The sequence below is a fragment of the Octodon degus genome, unplaced genomic scaffold (assembly GCF_000260255.1).
Source record: "Octodon degus isolate 3935 unplaced genomic scaffold, OctDeg1.0 scaffold00153, whole genome shotgun sequence".
NCBI lineage: Eukaryota > Metazoa > Chordata > Mammalia > Rodentia > Octodontidae > Octodon > Octodon degus.
In genome coordinates this window covers 766772-774477 of record NW_004524729.1, presented here as the reverse complement: position 1 = coordinate 774477, position 7706 = coordinate 766772, and positions in this window count along the sequence as shown.

The window sequence follows — 7706 nt, the reverse complement described above, 5'->3', positions numbered from 1 at the left end:
TTTTTTGCAGTACCAGGGATTAAACTCAGGACCAAGTGCTTATTCTACTGAGCTATCTCCCTGCCCCAAGTTCATATGTTATGGTGTCCCTGAATATCACAGAAGAAATGCAAATAAAAGCAGTAATGAGGCTGGGGGAGGGCAGCTGCTGGGCAGAACATTTGCTGTTATGGTTTGTGTCTAGTTGGCCCCCCAAAGCCTCATGTGAGCCATGGGGCAGACCCAGCTCGCAAAACAGTGAGTGCCTTGAGGGGCGTGGCCAGAGGGCAGGGCGGGGCTTGAGGGGTGAAACCTTAAACTAACAACCCGCGCTGCACCCCAAGCCTGCAGACTCCATCAGAGATGTGGGGAGGGTCATCCTGGACTCGGCAGCGCCCCAGTCTCTCCTCCAGACCCTGTAGAGCAGGGGCAGCGTCTTGAAACTTCCAGTAACTGTGAACTAAATAAGCCTTTCCTTCCTTCATTGTGAGAGTGGGGTATTTGTCCCAGCAACGAGAGAAGAGTAACACACTTATCTAGCGTGAGTGAGGCCCGATTCCATCCCAGGGCTCCAAGGGACAAAAGCTGACAAAGACACGGACTGGTGACGCGGGGCGGTGCTCAGGATTCACAGATGTGACCGTTCAAGAAGGTTTCAGATGACTCTCTTCACACGTTATACAGTGAATGCTCTATTTCATTGAAGGACATTCTGGGTGGAAAGAGTCATAGGTAGGGACGTCAGAAAGCGCGAGTGTTGGAAAGCCAGCCTGGGTCAGGCGCCGCGCGGGGCTACTTGGTAGGCTGCGAGGAGAAGCACCATTTGAGACCAGCCTAGGTAACATGGCAAAAAGAACAAAGGCCAGTCTGGTGATTTTCCGGGGAAGGGGAAGCCACGGGCTTGACTGGGCTGCCCAAAGACCAGTTCTACATCTGCTCCTGCCCAGGACTGGGCTTGTGGGGGCGGGGGTGCAGGGACTTAGGGGAGTCCAGGGAGCCTGGGGCTGTTGGGGCGGGGTGTAGAAGCTGGCTGCCCGCAGCCTGTGAAGCGCTCTGTCCCGGTGAAGGACGTGTCACGAGCCCACTCCCCGAGGAGCAAGCTGGCGTCAGGGAGCCCCCATCCAAGCCCAGGTGTGGTCCTCTGTGGAATCACTGGAGGTCCTGGTTTCCTCCACCTTTCCTGGGCAATAGTGATCAAAGCCATGAGTTCGACTCTTGGTGAGTACAGACCCGAATGAAGATTGAGCGTCTGCGGCAGGTAAGCAAAGCTCTGGGGTTATTTTCAAAGCAATGAGGATTCTACTCGGAGAACTCAGAGAACGCCCAAGGTCCGGGGTTCGACCCCCAGCACCACATGCCGTGCAGGCCATGCCCCTGGTGCGCTGAGCTGGCAACCAAGTCCAGCCGTGGTGGCACATACCCGTAATCCCAGCGCTGGGGAGGCTGGAAACAGGAGGAGTCTGAGCTGCATAGTGAGACCAAATACATTAAAAATTAAAATAAAAATAAAAGCTGTCTTGGAGAACATTAGCCCAGGGGTGAGCACATTGCTGAGCTGCGTCAGTTTGGTCTTAGGCACAGTTCAGGGAGAGATGTGCCGATACATTTCTGGGCATGCGCAGTTCAGGATTCTGAGGATGGCAGCCTCCGAGCTTCAGAGCATGTTCACTTCGCTGTTACCTAAGCCAAGTTTTTTCCAAGCCACCTAAGAGAGGGCAGAGTGGCTAGTCGTGATGTTGGCTGTTGCCCACAACAGGTGCCTGGCCCCTTTGTAATGGACGCCAAGACCCAAGATCATGGCAGATGCGCTCAGGAATGGTAGAGAGGACCTGGGAGTCTGCATCCCGGGAGGGACCTCAGGGTTGGGCTGGTCCGCTGCTCCTCTCCCCATCCGTGGTTGGGCCCTGCAGGTCTCTGTGGTACAGACACAAACAGCCCAGGCCAGTGAGGGGACAGACAGGTGACTGGCCAGCCCCAGAGGTGGGCTTGGACGCCCCTGAGCCCTGGGCGTCCCTTCCCTGCCCCCACTCCACCACCATCACCTGGCACCCAGCCCACATGCCTGCACCAGTACGGAAGGGCATGTCAGATCCGGATCCCTCCAGTCTGGGCCCAGCCCCTTCCCGCACCGGCTGGCTCCCTCTGACTTGGGACGAGACAGCAGGTTGCTTCCTGATCAGCTCTGCGCTGCCATCTTGTGCTGTCCCGTGACACAAAGTGAACCTGGGGCCATGGGCCACAGGCTGCGTGTGCTGGCCAGGTGGTCCCCACCTCAGGCTTCTCTTGCATTAGTGAGGACGGTGATAATAGGAGCCCAGTGCTTCCCTGCTGCCCCTTGTTCTACCTCCGCCCACAGCTGTTGCTGCGGCTGGCTCCCAAGCCCAGGACTAGGCCAGCAGGTTCAGCGTTCAAAGCCGCAGCTGCAGCCGCTTTCCAGGTACTGATTGGTCCTTTTCTTGTATGTGCTTCCTTCCCCGCCACAGACTCAACTTCTGCCAGCTTTGCACTGTGAAGGATCTGGATGCCTGGAACATCGGAGCTGGGGCAGGCAGACCAGGGGTGGGGTCTTCAGAAGGGCAGAGGTATACCCAGAAATACAGGGGAAGGAAGCAGGGGAGGAGCGGGCAGAGAGCCTCTCCTCCCATTGGACATAGCCACCCAGCCCCTGTTCTTGGTGGCCTGCGCTGCCCGTGCCCCAGCTCTGGGGACTAAAAGAGTTGCACAGATGTTTTGAGGCTATGCAGTGACAAGGTGACAAATATTTCTATGTCTGCAGTATCCTCTCAGGCAAGGGACTCCTCCTCCTCAAGGAAGGCTGGTGTGGGAGAAAAGGCCCGGGTGCTGTGGAAGAGCAGGAAGCAGGGAGACACCCTGCCATGGCAAAACAGGACCAATGTTGACATTTCAAAAAATAGGACTGGGGAGATAGCTCGGTGGTTTAAGTGCCTGCCTGGCAAATGCAAAGACCCAGGTTCGATCCCTGGTACTGCATGCCACACTGGCCACTGAAACCAGGTGTGGTGGTGCACACCTAAAAACCCAGCACTGGGGAGGCTGAGACAGGAGACTCACTAGTCTGAGCTGCGTACTGAGACCCTGTACCAAATAAATAGATTGCAGACTTCTGCAGTCATTGTGGTCAGAATAGTGGCAGTGAAGTTGACTTGCTAGGAATGCTCTGATGAGTTCTAGAGGTTTAGCTGAGGATATGCAAGACTCTGCTAGCCTCCCAGATTCAGTGGAGTCTCCTCCCTCGGCTTATGGAGTGGATAAGGGTCACCTGTCTAGGTTTGCACCATCATGAAGGCTCCAATGAGAGGTGTGCACCATACGAGAGAGAAGATGCCCCAGGCACCGCTGTCCTGATTTTCCAGGGTTGTTCATCCACGCCACATTGCCCGGCCCCAGCACTCACTTCCAGCTTTGCCTTTAGCATCTTTTCCTCTTGTTCTGCCTGAGTTTCCTCTACAGAGCTGGTTTCTTCCAGACCCATTCACCCCCTCAATTTTCTTTCCTTTTTTTTTTTTTTTTGTCTTTCTGAGACAGGGTCTCACTATGCAGTTCAGGCTGGCCTCAAACTCACAGCAATCCTCCTGCCTAAGACTCCCAAGTGCTGGGACTTTAGGCAAGCATCACCATGCCCAGCCACCCTCACTTTTCAAATGAACTTTTGGCACTGTTTCAAAAAATGGATTGCAAGGGCTGGGGATATAGTTCAGCGGCAAAAGTATCTGCCTGGGAAGCGGGCACCAGGTCCCAAGTTTAATCCCTGGTATCGCAAAAAAAAAAAAAAGAGTAAGGTGCATTGCCATGAACCCCCTCAAAATCTTCCCCCTTTTTCCAACACTCTCATCCCATGGTCCTGGCCACTATCTGCAGTGGCTCTGGAGCCCTCTTTCCTGGGTGTGCTTATTGGCATTGTTGCCACCGCCTTCATGTCCTGCATAGATTCAAAACAGTGATCTTTCACTATGTAGCCAGCCTGAGCTACAAAGTAAGCTCAAGGCCAGTCTAAACTTCATAGCAAGACCCTGTCTCAAAAAGACAAAAAAAAGTCCTTTGGACTTTAAGGAGGAGCCAGAGTCGCACGGTGCCAGGTCCAGTGGAAAAGGTGGATGAAGGCACGTGGTGAGGTCTGCATTTAACATGATCACCATGAACACTGCAAACCAGCACCAGGCTCTGAGCGGTCGGGGCCGTGGGATGGGTGACGGAGAAAGGATTCCAGGAAGTGGGCAGGGCCGTGCAGGGGGTGCATTTGGAGTGGGGAGTTGGGGGAGTTCATGGCTCTGTGTCTCTTAGTGTCGTACGTTTTTTAGCTTAAGTACTTACCATGTATTTTGATCTCGTCTCACTTGGCCTCAGCTGAAGGGAGAAAGAGCCGGTGACAGGGAGCTGGGTGAAGGTAGGAGGCAGTGACAGGTGTGAAATCCATTGTTTCACTCTCCTGTTGTCCCTGTCCCTCAAGAATTCTAGGCCAGGGCCAGCAAGTTTGTTCCCCACCCAGGAACCTGGCACAAGACCCCACCAGGCTGGGGCGAGCGCTCACCCCTCCACCAGAGCCTGAGGGATAGGGCAGCTGTCTACTTTGGTAGCAATGAAGACGGGATTCTACTCCCAGCAATCTCGGAGGCTGAGGCAGGAGGATTCTCTCTCAGTGCGAGCCCAGCCTAGAAGACTCAGTAATGTAGGTAGCAAGACCCTGTCAAGATGAAAAAATAACCAATAGAAAAATGAAACCCCCAATATTGGAAAAAAACAAATGACACAAGGCTCGAGTTTTTTCTCTGCTTGTCTGTTTTGGGTCCCTTGGGACCCTGCTCTTCCTTTTACAGGCCAGGCCACCTACTCTCTGGGCCTCATCCCTGGGGACTGGAAATGCACCTGACAAAGCCCAAGATGGGGCCCTGGTCACCCACACACAAGGCCATCACCAGCTTGGCGCAGTTGGGCCCCACTCCTGGCTTAAGGCTGCCGTCGCCACCTTGAAACTCAGCACTTCTGAAGCGCAGGAAGCACAGCTTCACTGTGCATGGGGCCTTCCTGGCGCTTGTGGTACTGGCAGCTTTGGTGAGGGACAGGGCCACGTCACCAAGTTGGTGGGCAAAGGACCAGGAAGGATGGCACAAGGATAGCACCAGTCGTGGGGTCACCCCTGGCCATGCACCTCGGACCCCACAGGCAGCAGAGGCTGAGGAGGGGCCAGGTCAGGGCCGGGCATCCCCGGGCTCCCTGGGCGGGCGGGCACTGTACCAGGCTGCAGCGGGCAAGTGAGAGAGGGTACACACTTGAAGCTGGTTCTGCAAGAAGAAGGTGCAGGGGGAGCTGTGGGCCTGTTAGGAGCACAGAGCTCACAGCAGAGCCGGAAGCCGCGCTCAACTCTCCGGGGAGGCAGCAGGGTGACCACTCAGCTTTTAAGTCCGGGCGCAGCCGCACAAAGCTTCAGTGATGAAGTTATCGAAGCAGCCATAATCAGCACAGCGCCTTGGGAAATCGAGATGAATCGCGAGATTTCATCGGTTATTCTGTGCTGGGGATGGGACCAGGGCCTCCCTCATGCCACCTGGCCAGTGCTCAGCCCTGAACTCACCTGCAGCTCACAAAGAAATCTTTTTTTTACTGTTGTACCAGAAATTGAACTCAGGACCTTGTGCTTGCCAGGCAGGCACTGTGCCGCTGAGCTATATGCCCTGCAGGAAATCTTTTTCAGGGGAAGGAGGAGGATGACTTCACTTAATCGGGGCAGAAAGTTACTGGGTCACTGCTGTAGCAAGTGGATTGAGAGTGTAAGAACCATTCTTGCCTTTCAGGCTGTATGCAAAGAGGTGTGGACGGACTCGGCCGGGAGTCGGCGGCTCCTGTGTGCTGCATTAGCTGCGCAGACGGTTGCTTGGTGGGCAGGCCTCTTTTTGCACCTTTTTTTAAATTTTTGAGACAGGGCCTTGCTATGTAGCCCAGGCTGGCCTCCAACTCTCAGAGTTCTTCCTGCCTCAGCCTACCAAGTGATGGGATTACGAGCCTGTGTACCATAACCATGTTGTGGCTTCTTGGGTACAAATAGTTTTCCTTTTACCATTTTGGAACTCTCCTGAGTCATTCCCACAGCTCTGGCCTGAACACCAGACCCAGCGGTCCTCCAAGGGAACCAACTCAATGACCCTCATTCATTGCCAGCCGAATGCCCAAGCTTGTACAATTTGGGGCAAGGGCCAGGGGTTGAGCCCGGGGGCTTCCCACCGAACTGCAGCCCCAGCCCTTCTTTATTTTTTTATCCTGAGATGAGGTCTGGCTAAGTCCCTAAATTGCCTGGGCTGGACTAGAACTTGTGATCCTCCTGCTTTTTTATGTATTTAGTACAGGGTTTATAGGGTCTCACTTCCCAGATCAGGGCTGGCACGGTGGGCCGGAATCAAACCCCTGGCCCCGAGTCTGCTTAAGCAGGTGCTTTAACCCTCTGAGCTACCTGGCCGGCCCTAGCAATCCTGCTTGAAATGCTCCTGTACATCGATCTCTGTTCACCTAGATGGCAACTCCATGGAGTACATTCATAAGCATGGGATTTCTCATCAGAGTACATAATTTAAAATTTTGACGAACGCCGCCAAATTTCCAGTCTTCCAAAACGTGTGAATATCAGTGGCAGACACAAATGGCTTTTTCTTCACATTAGTAGTAGCTATCTTCAAATTTTCTTCCTTCCTTCCTTCCTTCATTTATGCTCTGAAGATTGAACCTAGGGTTCCGTTCATGTTAAGCAAGTACTGTACCGCTGAACTCCAGCTTCAGCTCTTTTTTTTTTTTTTTTTTTTGCGGAACCAGGGATTGAACTCAGGCCCTTGCGCTGGCCAGGGAAGCGCTTATTCCATCTCCCCGGCCTCCTTCACTTTAATTTTGAGACAACTTGCTCTAAGTCGCCCAGGCTGGTTTCACTCTTCGGGGCTCAAGTGATCCAAAGAACCTGCTCCAGCACCCCTGCCGTAGGTTTGCCACCGCTGTCCAGGTTTATCCTAGGGCCACTCTTGCAGGGAATCAAGCCAACACACAGTATAGGATAACAGTTAACATGCAAACTGAAAACACTCTGACGAATCTGGATTTTATCTTGATAGCAACAAGGAGCCTTTAAACATCTTTTTCTATCTTCAATGCTGGAGTGGAACGCAAAGTCTTAGCAGCCTTAAGCTTTTTATTAGAGTTTTTTTTAATTATCCAAGTGAGGTGGCACACAGCTGTAATCCCAGCACTTGGGAGGCTGCGGCAAGAGGCCCAAAATTAGCTTGGGCTGTACTGAATGCAAGGTCAGCCTGGATTACATAGCGAGGCCCTGTCTCCAAAGAAAAACTAGATTCACAGGCAGTTCCAGTGGCACATGCTTGTAATTATAGCACTCAGAGAAGCTGAGGCAGGAAGACTGCAAATGTGAGTCCTGCACGGACAATTTAGGGAGACCCCGTCTCAGAATAAAAAATAAAAATGGGCTGGGAATTCCTCAATGGAAGAATGCCCCTGAGTTAACCACCCTCAAACAAAATTCATATGATTAGATTAGCCTGGAGAGGTAGTCTCTTTTTTTTTTTAATTTTAGCGGAAGGTCTACAGGGTGTTCAGGGTCTCACTACTAGATTGGACTCATAGTGATTCTCCTGTTTACAGCCTCCCAAGTGCTGGATTACAGGTGTGCATGCCACCATGCCCAGTCTCAATTGCAGTCTCAGGTGCCCTGGGGG